A 14735-nucleotide genomic window follows, 5' to 3' on the forward strand; every position below is an offset into this window, starting at 1 on the left:
GGTGGCCGCTTTTTATAAAAATAAAGAGAAACTGACCCTCCCATACCTGTTCACCCACTACCCCCGTCCCCCCAACACACACACACACACACACACTCTCTCTCTCTCACACACCCAGACAGACACACACACACAGAAACACATACACACACACAGAAACAAAGAGAAAGAAATCATTAATAAAATAACTTCCCAGAAATTCAGGACATGAGTCACCAGATTCAAAGGGCCTACAGAATGTGTAACACAAGTCCTGAGTCCACAGGTATTTCATAGTGAATTATTATAGTTAATTTCAAACATGGGGGCAAGGATGATTTTACAAGCTTCCAGGGGTGGAAAAACCAGGTCACATATAAAGGATTAACAATTAGAATTTTCAGTCTTCTGGAAACAAAAAGTAATTCTGGCAACAAGAAGACAATAGAGTGATGCCTTCAAATTCCTGAAAGAAAATTACAGACAACCTATGCCCAGCCACACTGTTCTATTCTCATACTTGATTATTAAAAACACGTCAGACACACAAGTTCTCAAAAATTTACCTCTTTTACACCCTTTGTTAATAAGTTACTAGAAGATACATCTCTAATAAAAGAGAAAATCAAAAGGGAGGAAATTTAGCGTACAGGAAATAAATCCAACACAGAAAAGGCAAAGGGAATTGATACCCAGCGAGGGTGAGACATCCCAGGAAGAAAGCTACAGATTGAAGCAATGAGATTCAAGAGACATAGTAGAGGGCTGTCACCACCCAAATTCCCACAGCCTTTAAGACTTCTTTTTAATATGAGCTGATATGGCCCAGGTTTGTATCTGAATTTACTTTGTCTTGACCCCATGTTGATGAAGTTCCCGCTGTCCTACCCCCAGGTGCCTAGATTGGCTGAGGCCTTATTTCACACCACGGACACATTTTGCTTTTTACCTATTCTTAACGGCTAGAGCAGGAACTGCTTAGAAATAGCACTGTGCTTCCCCAACCATATTTCTTCTAGATATTTAGTACCTTGTAAAAACTTCACCTCTGCCAGGTGCCCTGACTGTGATGAGTCTTATGGTTTCCCAAGACTCATAAGCCAACTTTCCCAAGGACTTACAGAAAGGACTCAAGGAAGACTCTGTTCAGCTTATCTTCTCCTGTAAGCCTTCATTTAATAGTGGCAATATGGACCTTTCTGTTCATAGCTAGGTTTACACTTGCCATTCAGGTTTTCAAAACTGTCCAAAAAAAGATACTCCGTAGGGATACATACTATGGTAGAAACTGGCCTATTGTTCACCAAGGTCACTTCCCTTTTCTGCCCACAGCTATGCTACATTTCACAACCTTCCTTGCATTAAGTACAGCCATTTGACTGAATTCTGGCCAATGGAATGTGGACAAAAGTGACGTATGTATTAGTTCAGGCCCATCAAACTTCCCATGGAATCTACCACTCTCCCTCTCTGCCCTCAAATCTGCCAGCCAGACGCAGACAGCTCAGTGAAACTGTGAAAGTCTTTGAGCCCCAGGGAATGGCAGAGTCATTAGATGAAAGGGGCTCGAGTCCCTGGGTGACTCTGTGGAACCAACTACTCCTTTGCCAGTGCTTCCCAACTCACAGCAGAGATGTGAGTGAGAAATAAGCTTCAACATGTTAAACCACTGAAACTTGGGGGTTTGTTTGTTACAGCAGGTTAGCCTAACTTGACTAACAGACACAGAAAGGTGGTCAAACTATTCAGTTTCTCAAAATTAAACCATGTACTGATTAGGAATACATATTTGGAGGGAGGGATGGGACTGCAGGGCTAGGCAGGGAATGGTCCCAAAAGAGTGATTAACGTGTAAAATGGGATTATGACTACCTGGAGGGGGAAAAGGTGACATTTAAGGATATTTACAGGAAACTTCTAGGATACTGTAATGTTCAATTTCTTGGCCTAGGTAGTAAGACTGCAGCTGCTCATTTTATTATTCTTCCTGAAGCTGTATTTTTGCTTTCTATTTCTCTACAGGTATTTCACAAATAAACCACTAATTATTTTGCTCAAAATAAATTAGAAAGAGTAGTAGACACTTGAAAAATCTGTTGGAGCATTTGGGAAAAATAAGGTGAATAGAAAACTAAGCTAAAAAAAAAAAAAAAGGCCTTAACCCCCAGGGAAAAAAAGAAAGTTAAACAAGAAAGGAAACAATCATGATATAATTCTTGGCTTAAGTAGTAAATAATACATATTTAGTTATAATGAAAACACAGATTTAAAATTCCAAAACTGGAATGTTGCAGGGAGAGGAAGTAGGAGGAAACAATGAAGAAATACCACAAAATAACAATAAAAAACAACAGTTTTCCACCATTTGAAGATATTTTAAGTGCACATATATGTTTTTTACACAAAATGGGTTTACAAAATATGTGCTATTTTGTAACCAGCTATGGCAGACAGACACTAAGGTGGCCACCCCACCATGACCCCCAACTCTTGCTGTTCACATCTTTGTATAAACACCTCCCCAAGAATGTGGGCAGAACTTATGACTTGCTTCTACCAACAGAATATGACAAAGGTTATGAGATGTCATTCCCATGATTATGTCATATTACATAAGACTGTCTAGCCTGCAGACTTGCTCTGGGCTCTCCCTGATGGTCTGATGAAGTGGTGAGACTGGGAAACACCAGAGGGTCAAGAACTTCAGGTTGCCCCTATAAGCTGAGAGCAGCTGGGATTTCCCTGGTGGCACAGTGGTTAAGAATCCGCCTGCCAATGCAGGGGACACGGGTTCGATCCCTGGTCTGGGAAGATCCCACATGCCATGGAGCAACTAAGCCTGTGCGCCACAACTACTAAGCCTGCGTTCTAGAGCCCTCATGCCACAACTACTGAGCCTGCACGCCCATGTGAGTCTGCACTGAGCCCATGTGCTGCAACTACTGAAGCCTGTGAGCCTAGAGCCCATGCTTCGCAACAAGAGAAGCCACCGCAATGAGAAGCCTGCGCACCACAACAAAGAGTAGCCCCCACTCACCACAACTAGAGAAAGCCCACGCACAGCAATGAAGACCCAACGCAGTCCCCTCCCCAGAAAAAAAACAAAATTAAAAAAGCTGAGAAAAGCCTTTAGGAGCTTGAAGATAGCCTCTAGATGACGAAGTAACTTCTAGTAAGCAAGAAGCCTCAGTCATAAAACCACAAGAAAATTAATTCTGCCAAAAATCTAAGTGAGCTTAGAAGCAAATTTTCCCCCAGTTGAGTTTTCAGGTGAGAATTCAGCCCAGCCAACATCTGATTGCAGCCTCACAAGACCCTAAGCAGAGGACTCAGTTCAACCTCACTCAGGCTCCTGCCCCAGAGAAACTGTAAGATAATAAATGAGTGTTGTTTTAAGTTGCTAAATTTGTGTATTTTGTTATACAACACAGAAAACAAATACAACTGCTTTTAAAACTGTGGATGAATGAATTCAGCAAAGTTGTAAGGATACAAAATCAATACAAAAAAAACCAGTTGCATTTCTATATACTAACAATGAACAAACCAAAAAGGAAATTAAGAAAACAATACCATTTACAATAAGAAAAAAGAACAAAATAATAGGAATAAACCTAACCAAGAAGGCAAAAGATGTTCACTGAAAACTACAAAACATTGCTGAAAGAAATTAAAGGACTCATAAATAAGTGGAAAGCCACCTCAGGTTCATGGATTGGAAAACTTAATATTGTTAAAATGTCAAATACCCAAAGAAATCTACAGATTCAATGCAATCTCTAACAAATCCCAATGACAGCTTTTGCAAAAATAGAAAAACCCATCCCAACATTAAAACTCCTGTGGAATCTAAAGGGACCCCGAATAGCCAAAACAATCTTGAAAAAGAAGAACAAAGTTGAAGGTATCACACTTCCTGATTTCAAAACTTACTAGAAAGCTACAGTAACCAAAACAGTGTGGTATTGGCATAAAGAGAGACATATAGACCAACAGAATATAATAGATAGCACTAAAATAAACCTGGCACATGTGGTCAAATGATTTTCAACAAGGGTGTCAAGATCAGTCAATGGGGAATGGACAGTCTTTTCAACAAATGGTGCTGGTAAAACTGGATATCCATATGAAGAAGAATAAAGTTGGACCCTTAGTGTATGCCATATACAAAAATTAACCCTTAGTAGGTCAAAGAAATAAATGTAAGAGCTTAAACTGTCGATACACAAAAAGCTTCCTGACATCGGATATAGCAATAATTTCTTAGATAGGACACCAAAAGCACAGTCAACAAGAGAAAAGTTAGATGAAGTAGATTTCAAAATTAAAACTTTTGTGCCTCAAAGTACACTAACAACAGAGTAAAAAACAAAATCAACCCATGGAATGGGAGAAAATATTTGCAAATCATATATCTGATAAGGGATTAATAACTGGAATATATAAAGAACCCCTAAAACTCAACAACAAAAACAACCCATTCAAAGGTGGGCAAAGGACTTGAATAGATATTTCTCCAAAGAAGATATACAAATGGCCAAAAAGCATGTGAAAAGATGCTCAACATCACTAATCATTAGGGAAATGCAAGTCAAAACGCAATGAGAGGGCTTCCCTGGTGGCACAGTGGTTGAGAGTCTGCCTGCCGATGCGGGCAGGGGATGCGGGTTCGTGCCCCGGTCTGGGAAGATCCCACATGCGGTGGAGCGGCTGGGCCCGTGAGCCATGGCCGCTGAGCCTGCGCGTCCAGAGCCTGTGCTCCGCAACGGGAGAGGCCACAACAGTGAGAGGCCCGCATACAGCAAAAAAAAAAAAAGAAAAAAAAAAAAAACAACGCAATGAGATAGCACCTCATACCCATTAGAATGGCTATTATTTTTAAAAAGAAAGAAAGACAGAAAGAGAGAGAATAATTAAGTGTGTCAAGGATGCAGAGATATTACAACCCCGTACACTGTAAAATGGCGCAGCTGCTGTGGAAAATGGTATGGCAATTCTTCAAAAAATTAAACACAGAATTACTATATGATCCAGCAATTCCATTTATGGTTATATACCCAAAAGAAATGAAAGGATGGACTCAAACAGATATACACTTGTGTTCGTAGCAGCATTATTCACAATGGTCAAAAGGTGCAAGCAACCCAAATGTCCATTAACAGGTGAATGGATAAACAAAATATGCTATATATCTATATCTATATGATGAAATATTATTCAGCTTCAAAAAGGAGTGAAATTTTCATACATGCTACAACATGGATGAAGCTTGAGGACATTATGCTAAGGGAAATAAACTAGTTTTTAAAAGACAAATACCACATGAGTCCACTTATATGAGGTACCTACAGTAGTCAAATTCATAGGGACAGAAGGTAGAATAGTGGTTACCAGAGGCTGGGGGGAATGAGGATTATTGTTTAATGAGCACAGAGTTTTCACTTGGGAGGATGAAAAATTTCTGGGGATGGATGTTGGTGATGGCTGCACAACAATGTGAATGTACTTAATGCCAATGAATTGTATACTTTAAAATGCTGAAAATGGTAAATTTTATGTTATGTGTATTTTACCACAACTAAAAAACCACTTTGGATAGAGAGCAAAAGATGAGTGTAGTAAGACAGGAGGACAGCAACCCTCTTATTTCCTTGACTATCTACTTAGACATAGTGATAACCATGATAGGGGAAAAACATCTAATCTAAAACCTACAATGAATTTTCCCCCCCTATTTTTAGTCCTATAATCTATGCATCACTTAACTGGAATACTTCTCTTTTTTTTTTTAATAGAAACAACATGTATGCTTACTAATTATATTGTAATTATACAATAAATATTACAATAAATACAATAATTATATTGTTTGTTATCATAAATGATTAAACCATTTAACAGAGAAATAAACATTTTAACATCCTAATCCTCTGCACACAGCATACTCTACTTAAGGCAGAAATCAGACAGCCAAAAAACTGCTCCTAGCTGTTAAAATGTTTCTATTGAGGAAAGTGGGAGATGTAGAAAGAATAACAAAGTGATCAGAATAAGCAACTTAAAAGTTAAATTTGTTTCCTAAAGCAGTAAAGACATTTTGTATCAAAAGTAGTTAAAATTTTGGTGTTCATAATGAAAGAAAACTAAGATATAGAGGGTTCAAATTGAAAGCACTGGAAAAAGATGACTATGATTTTAAAGTAATAATCTACTTCTGAGAAAATAAAAACACTCTGATAAGCCGCTGCACTCCAAGGTTTTCCCAACCTCTTTTCCGCTCTCTCCCCTCTGCTCTGTTCTAATCCCACTTTTTTAGGAGGAGGAGGGGAAGGCCGAAACAGGGAAGGGATATAACAAGATAATAGGAATAAACCCGATAATAGGAATAGAGAAGAGAGAAAAATATTCCTATTATTTTTTCTCCTCACACTGAGTACTAAATACATCATCATCATCAAATGCTAACAATCCAAATTTCTGAGGGCAAGAAAAACTCAATTTCCTGGAGTGCCAACCTAACCTAAGGCAAAAGAAAGGAAACTATCTGCGGGCTTTGCATCTATAAATGAAGTCTGTATGCCAAATTCTTCAAACAACCTCCACTCTAATCCAAGGCTGCGGATAAATACGGTGACATGAACCTTGATCAAAAGACTGACACACTAAGCTCTTTAACTGCTTTCTAGCCTAAGAAGTGAGATCAGTTAAAGAACTTCAAACCCAAGTACTTTATTCATTTAGTACAGAAAGACCAAGGTTTTCATGAGAAAGCACCTGGTACAGAAAGGCAGCTATGCTGGGACACAGCATCTGGTAATAAGCAAGAGTTTAAAGAGATAACTTCCTGATATTACACATGCTACTGTACAGTTCTATGGGAAGAAGAGAATGAGAATTTGGGAAGAAGCTGTTTCTCTGTATAAACTCAAAATAATCCTGTAAAACAGCCCATCATTCCCAGTGTCCTTTTGATCCCAGGGACAAGTGTGAAGGTCTCTGAATTGGACTACCATTTCAACTCGGGGCATGACCTCCCTGTGTGGGTAACAGTAATGTCTTTCCCCTGTTGTAAAACATTTGACTGATCCCCGCCAAACACTCTCAGAACCAGACATGACATCAATACTGGTACAATCCTGTGCTCCTCTTTGTGCACATTTTTCTAAAATGCTGGCCTCGTTAGTTCTCCTTAATCATGCTCATTCCCTAAAAAGGGAAGACCAAAAAAAACTGGATCCTAGGATACGCATGCTAAGCACATTTTCACCCCAAAACTTAGCCTTAATCTTCTGAAGGCAAATGTCCTTTATAAGCTCCCTCTTCTGTTGTTGCCACTTTTCCTAAACCGCAGGCCTTCCTGACTTGCAGTGGGGCCAGGATAGATTGTGGTTATGTGGTGGGTTCTGTCAGACGAGCTTTGACAAGGCCTCAGAATAGACCCTGGGCACCAGCCAGGGAAACTGCCACTCACAAGTTCCAACTTCATCCTCATATGTTAGTCCCTCAGCACTTTTTTTTTCCACTAGTCTCTCTCATTTTAAAAGGGCAAAGATTCCTGAAACTCCTCCCGGTCATGAGTGAGCTGTGTAACGTTGAAATTAAAAATGTAAACCTCCCTTATTCTGTTCACAAACACTTTGAAGAATAAAGACTAAATCTGTACCTACCTTTTGCCTTGAGAAATTAATCCATCAATAGCACTTTGGTTTGCAAAAGGATTTTGGATCTCAAACCCCAAAGAGGTTTATTTTATTAGGAATAGACTAGGCTATGGAAGATAAAGGAAGAGAGAAGGTAGGCCATTTATTTCGCATGTGACTAATAATATGGCAGCAGACTTCTGCAGGGCAAGAAATAAAACTATATACAATGTTTTTAATTGATATTGGTCATCAAATCCTAAAACAATCAAGCTGCTACAAAAGGCACTCATTTAACTAGTGTTACCAAATATAAATGAAGTAGTTCGTCTGTAATAGCACAGTCTTCAAGGTACAGTACTTTTATCTTTACCTGTATAAATAAAATTACCCAGCTGTCACTCTAAAATGTTGAAAATTACCTTATAAAATACATTTACAGTATATTTTTAAATTGTGAGGATAAAGAATACAAAGCAATTAAGCACTCTTTTCTCCTACAAGGTTAAGAAAAAGGTAACTTCTATTATAAAATAAATCCCAATATAAGCTAGAAATAAATTTTTTAAATTTCACAATTTAATTCCCAAACTTACATTCACACTTTCAGAAATAAATTCCATATACATACTTATGCACTAGAGCAAAGACTTACATACGAGTTGTTCCTTACAGCAGTGTTAGTGGAAAGCTAAAAACAACCTAAATGTTTGTCAATAGGGAATGTTAAAATAAATTATGGAAAATGAACAAGCTATGGTTCATCTACACTAGGCAGGACATCCATTCTTTTTAAAAATTAGATGGACATATGTGCTAATATACAATGATCTCTAAGACATATCAAAGGTAAGAATGAAAAGTATAGGACATTCCTCGTAAACATAGGTGATTATATATGCAAGAGAAAATTTGGAGAGAGATACACAGGAAACCATTAAGAGTGGTTGCCTGGATTATGTAGTCAGCATAGGGAGTGGGGGAAGAAGGTTAGAAGTTTATTGTGGAAAGAAAACTTCCTTTTCACCACATAACATTTTCTTTTTAAATGTTTAGCAATTTTAAAAAGTCCCACAAACATCTACTGAACCCATGAAGTGAGCACTCCCCTTCTATGGATGCCATTTCTTCCTTCTTCTTTTTTTTAAAAATAATTAATTAATTAATTAATTAATTTATGGCTTCATTGGGTTTGCACATGGGCTTATTTGCTCTGCAGCATGTGGGATCTTCCAGGACCAGGGATCGAACCCATGTCCGCTGCACTGGCAGGCAGATTCTTAACCACTGCACCACCAAGGAAGTCCCTTCCCTCTTCTTAACCCCCTGTATTCTTATCTACTGCTCTCCCCACCACTAGACCAAAACAGAAGCATACATATGGAGCAAATCTCAGAGCTTCTACAAGAAACAGAATTCTCTCTCCATTCCCCAACCAAAATAAAGATATAATAGAATAAATGAAAAAGTATTAGCATATAATAAACCCAGTTTTTAGCCCAGTGTTTGATTCCTTTTAAGTGTGGATTAATTTATTGTAGGCCAAAAAGTTTTTAAAGTGAAAGCACAATGTGCAACACACAAAAACTCATTACTATTACCTTAAAGGAAAGAACGGAGAAAAAGCCAAAGTTATTTTACTCACAGGGTAAATTTTGCTCAATTCCTTCCTTCTGAAGTTTTAAAAGTTGAGTTTTGAATGATGGTCATAAAGTCTTTATTTGCAAACTGGATAAGGTGGTACAGTTTTCCTGTTAAAGGACCATCTCTCCGTTCAGATTCTCCAGAGAGAAAGCAACCACCTAAAAGGAAAAGGCTATGAAATGGTCTCTATGTAGGTGCAATGGAAAGTGCTTCCATGCTGAGGACAGAAGAACTGTATTTCCTCTAAAATGATCCTCATCGACATTCCCAACACGCTATAGGGAGATTTTTAAAATATATATATTATCATCAATTCTGTTCCTCTTCCAACTAGGAGCAGGGTAAACAATACACAAACAGCTTTGCAAGAAACTGCTCCCTCTCTCTCATTTCTAGTAAAGATCAGTTTTTGGTTTTGTTTTGAGAGAAAAAGACTCTACTTTGCCAAATATATTCCCCGTATCACTTTTTTCCTTCATTGTGGAGATGCTTAAATCCTGACCTAAGAAGGCTTCTCTTGCATATCTACCTATCAGGACTGTCAGTTCAGGTGGTTTCCACAAGGGATTTTCCAAAAGGGAATAGCTGTTCACTGGAAACTGAAACTCTTAAGTCACTATTAGCTGGACACAAATCAAAAGCAACATTAGGGAACGCTCTGAATATAAGAATGGATATCCAAGGAAATAAGATGCGGAAATTTAGTCAAAGAATTAAAGGAATTTAGTAAGCAAGACCAACAGGGTAAACTTACCATTACTTTACAACTGATAACTAACTAAAGTTCCTTATAAATCAAAATCAAGGTAAAATAAGCTGACTTCCAAAAAGAAAAAGAAAAGAAGGCTAAGAGTATCAAGAACGCTGTGATTCAAAGTCATTTTGCTTAGTAACACGTTAAAAGCCAAAATGATCAAATTACATTTCTGCAATAAAAAGTTATTTCTAGTTTAAAATGAATTCATTCCAATAATGAATCACCACTTCAATACACACTTTCTTCTCCATCAGAACTTAAATATGAGCTCAGTATAGTCTCATTGCACATCTTTAAGGGCAGATTCCCCCAAATGGGTAAGGCCTTTCACTCAAGACTCTTCTGTGTACCGCAGGTTCTTTCAGTGAAGTTTTTCCTGCCTTAAAGATGTAGCTCTCCTTTTCACCGATATTTATTTTGTTTCTAGACACTTACCTTCCTTTATTTATCTTCCCACATTTGGCAAAAAAAGAAAGTGGGTAAAATCACAACAATCCACTTAGGAACTAACAAACTATTCTAAATCCAAAGCTTCTGCAAAAGTTCACTTTTTATTTCCTTACCATACTTCATGACAATAAATATGCAGCAACAAACCTAACAAAGCATCAATACAACACTTCCTATGAGCAAGGGCATCTAATTAAACAGGCAGTAACAAACCTCTAGCTTTCCTCTATTCCAAGTTTAATATGCATATCAATGATTCACAAAGCGAGTGACCTAACTTCCTAAATGAATCACACTTTCCGAAATTCTTATTCTACATGAGTATAATACTGGGTCATCATCTCTACATGTGGTAAACAGAGCATGATGTTTGTTAAACGGTTAATTCTGCAAGACCTTCAAACCACAGCAAACGCCAAGTCCCTGCCAACTAACCCTTACCTGCAACACTTTGCCTTTTCCAACAATTGCACCTCTTCATACAGAAGCATCCCCCAAATAAACATTTTACCTTGAAACAATGTTATTTTAAACACTAATTAAGAACTGATCCATCATCCACACCCTGCTCTCCATCTCTGTGGTTCCATTACTGTATCCACATTCTCTTCCCATTGTGATGCCATAAAAAAGTAACGGGCACTGTTATCCTTACATATTATCTTTTAATCAATGAACCTACGCTGCAGCTTTTCTTTTTAGGGCAGAAATGCTGAGTCATTAAGTGGAAACTCAAAGAAAATACGCTACAAAGAGTTACAGTTTAGGATGCAACATTTCCCTGGCCAGGTCTCCGCAGCCTTATATTTGTAACTCCCACGGTGGAAAAAGTAGAGCAAACACTTGCACTTTTCCGTCCCCTCGAAGAAAGAAAAAGACACGGGTTTCCTTAGGTCCTCCGGCTTCCTGCGGGATATCCACGAGCACGAGAAGCAGGCCTGGCTGGAGCTATATAGCTTAACAATCTGGGTGTGAATAACACCTCGCATTAGTCAAGCATTAACCCTGACACTCCTAACAAGCGCCTGTTATGCCCGCGCTTCAGCTCGGGTCAAGGAGGAAGAAAAAAATCCCACAAAAGCGCTACGCCCTCCACCGGCCTGACACCCTTCCCCGGGGTGGCCGGACGGGTACAGAACCGAGGGAGTGCCGCGTCCGGGGTGCAGGAGAAGGAGCCCTGAGCACTCGAAGCGGAGAGACAGCGGCCCGAGTTCCTTTCTCCCACAATGGGAGTAACGCCGTCCCTGCTCGCGGACCGAGGCTGCGCGTTCGAGACCCGGCGTGAAGCCCGAGGACGCCGCAGGCAGGGGGCAACCTCGACCCCGGGGTCCGCCTGGGGGCCCGGCCCCTAGCAGGAGTCCGCGGCGGCGCGGACCTTGCCAGGCTGCAGAGGCCGGGAAGGTGGCCCTGCTCCCCGCTCCCCTCCAGGCCGGCGGGAGGAGCGGCCCTTACCTGTCTCCGGGCGCGGGCTATGGCTGCGACGCCGCCCGGGAAGGGCCGGAGCGCAGCTCGCCGGCCGGGAGCTCGCCGGGGCGAAGGGCGAGGGGCGCGGGGGACGGACTGAGTCCTGGGTCCCCGGCCAGGCGGGCCGGGCTGGATGCGGCGGCTCCCGGCGCGGCAGCCGGTCGGTCAGTCACGCCGATGTCCCTAGGCGCCGCGGCTGAGACAGCGGGAACCGGCCCCCAGGAGGAGCCGCAGCCCGAGCGGCGGGCGGCGGAGGCGGAGGAGGGGCGGGGCCACAGTGTCTACGACCCGCTCACCCGGAAGCAGTTGTGGTCGCGGTAGCGCGCGCTGCGGGACGGGCTTTTCCCCCAGCCACCTGGGGGAAGAGGTTTTCCCCCAGCCGCCTGTGGGGAAGAGGTTTGGGACCGCGGGTAAGGTGGAGGCCCGGGTGGCCTCCCGAGGTGGCTCCTCCGGGCCCCCGGGGCCCACCCAACCCCTCCGACGCAGGACCGGGTCCGGGAATGTGAATTGATGCGCGTGCCCGTTCGAGGCAGCCCCTGCCCTGGTTACCTCCAAACTGTCCGGCCTAGTGGGCTTGGGTGAGTGGGCCCGGGTGGCAGTTCTAACGGTAGGAACGAAGGTGGGTGGGTGTGGTCGAAATGCTGAAAGCCTTATTTCCAAAATGAATGATTTTGAAATGATTTCCGTAGAAGAATGCTGGGGGCGAGGGGGGAAGAATATAGAGTCCGTTAAATATCTGATGGACACGGACCTGTCCTTCATTCCGGAAGTATCTCTCGAGATCCACCAGGTTCAAGGCCCTGGAGAAAGACCGGGTCCTGCGCTTTGGGAAGCTCATCTTCTAGTAGGGTAGACGGATTTAAGCAAACAAGGCAATGACAGATTGCGATGCGGCTCCGCAGGATACACAAAGGTGATGAGAGATTTTGTGGGCGAGACCTCTGGCAGGATGGGATGGTTGGAGAAGACCTCTAGAGGGAAGTGGTAGTTGAGCAACCTCCTGGGAAGAAGGCACGAAATACACTTCGACACCACTTTACATCCAGGGACTGTAGGTTCCAAAACCCCCTGAATAAGCCCACAATTCCATGTTAAGAACCTGGCTCTAATGCCTTCCAAGGGCTGCTTCTCTGCTGCCAACCCCTGCGATTTCAGAAGGCTTGCTCTCCCTTTAGAGTTCATGAGGGCTGGAGTATGGCACTGCGAGGGAGGCATGAATTAGGGAACTTTGGTCTCTAGGCAGTGAGACATCAACAGGTGGCTTCACCACAGGAGAATTATCATACCATCAGCCTTGAAAGACAAAAATCTCTAACCTCGCACTTTCTCTTTCCATGTCACTATTTTTCTCAGACCTGTGAGCAAACACTGAAACTATGGTTTTCACCTGGGATCAATAGGGGCTTAATATTCCCAAAAGATCATACTATGTTATGATCTGAATAAAAGGATTAATGACATATTTTTGCTAAATCAGTTAAAGATAAAATAAAAAGAGGACTTTCAAGAGAGAACCTATTCAGGTACCTGAATAATACCAATAAATCCAATAATGTTTATTAAATATTTAAGTTTATATAACTGCATAATTAATGGAAAGATTGGGTAATATTAGGATTAGATGCTCTTGCTTTCTAAAATTTTACTCCTTAGCCACTTGTTTTGGCTCATAGCAAACTAACAGAGAAAGAAAGGTTTTGCCATATCTTCTTGGAAAACTGGGAGGAAGCTCACACTTATTGACTACCTACTATTTGCACAGCATTGTACTAAGCTATTAAATATATTATCCCTTTCAGTACTAGGACCAGCCTTGAGATATGGAGATTATTATACCCATTTTAGTAACAAAGACATTGAGATTCAGAGCAATTATGACTTGCCTAAGGTAACAAAACTAGTAGCTGAGAGTCAGAATTTGAAACTCTAGTCTTTCTGGCCCTAATTCCCCTTTTACTTTATGCTATATTGCTGTACTTTAATACTTAAAAAGGAAATATAAATGAAGTGTGCGGCCAAGCAAATTTCTATATTGCTCTTATAATTTTATTATGAGAGTATACTTTAAGGTAGAGTGGTATGAGGCAATTTTGGAACTTCTCTGTATTTTTACTTCTCCCACTATAGGATATTTGCCATCTGTTGCCAAAAAAACTATTCCACTTGTTTTAAAGTTCACAATGGGGACTTCCCTGGTGGTCCAGTGGCTAAGACTCCGCACTCCCAATGCAGGGGGCCTGGGTTCGATCCCTGGTCAGGGAACTAGATCCCATATGCAGCAACTAAAGATCCTGCATGCCGCAACTAAGACCTGGCGCATCCAAATAAATAAATATTAAAAAGAAGTTCAGGGCTTCCCTGGTGGCGCAGTGGTTGAGAGTCTGCCTGCCGATGCAGGGGACACGGGTTCGTGCCCCGGTCCAGGAGGACCCCACATGCCGCGGAGCGGCTGGGCCCGTGAGCCATGGCCACTGAGCCTGCGCGTCCGGAGCCTGTGCTCCACAACGGGAGAGGCCACAACAGTGAGAGGCCCGCGTACCGAAAACAAAACAAAACAAAAGTTCATGATGGCCTGTGTCTTTTAAAGGCTCCCAAGAATGTTATAAAGTATGACACTAACATTTTGTCATTGCAAGGGGATCCAGACTAAATGCATCACTCTGAACTGTTTCACAACAGTCCTTCCCTGCACATTCTTTCTGCCAAAAATATGTGTTCCCAAATCTTTATGGAATAATTCTGACATGTGAATGCCCCCAGGTCTGTGTGGGCTGTCCGCTCTAGGGACATATTAATAGATG

The 14735-nt window shown here is 41.5% G+C and overlaps 1 protein-coding gene across 3 annotated transcripts in view; it reads right to left on the minus strand.

Moving 5' to 3' along the window:
* LRRFIP2 (LRR binding FLII interacting protein 2) overlaps positions 1-12143 on the minus strand; it is a 118450-nt gene extending 106307 nt beyond the window's left edge. For all 3 annotated transcript variants that reach the window (XM_082848466.1, XM_082848465.1, XM_082848467.1), the window contains exon 1: positions 11923-12143. The gene's annotated coding sequence lies outside the window, so the exon portion shown is untranslated. The remainder of the gene's footprint in view (positions 1-11922) is intronic.
* Between the last annotated feature and the right edge of the window lie 2592 nt (positions 12144-14735).

The sequence above is a fragment of the Leucopleurus acutus genome (genome assembly GCF_964270905.1).
Source record: "Leucopleurus acutus genome assembly, chromosome: 10".
Classification (NCBI taxonomy): Eukaryota; Metazoa; Chordata; class Mammalia; order Artiodactyla; family Delphinidae; genus Leucopleurus; species Leucopleurus acutus.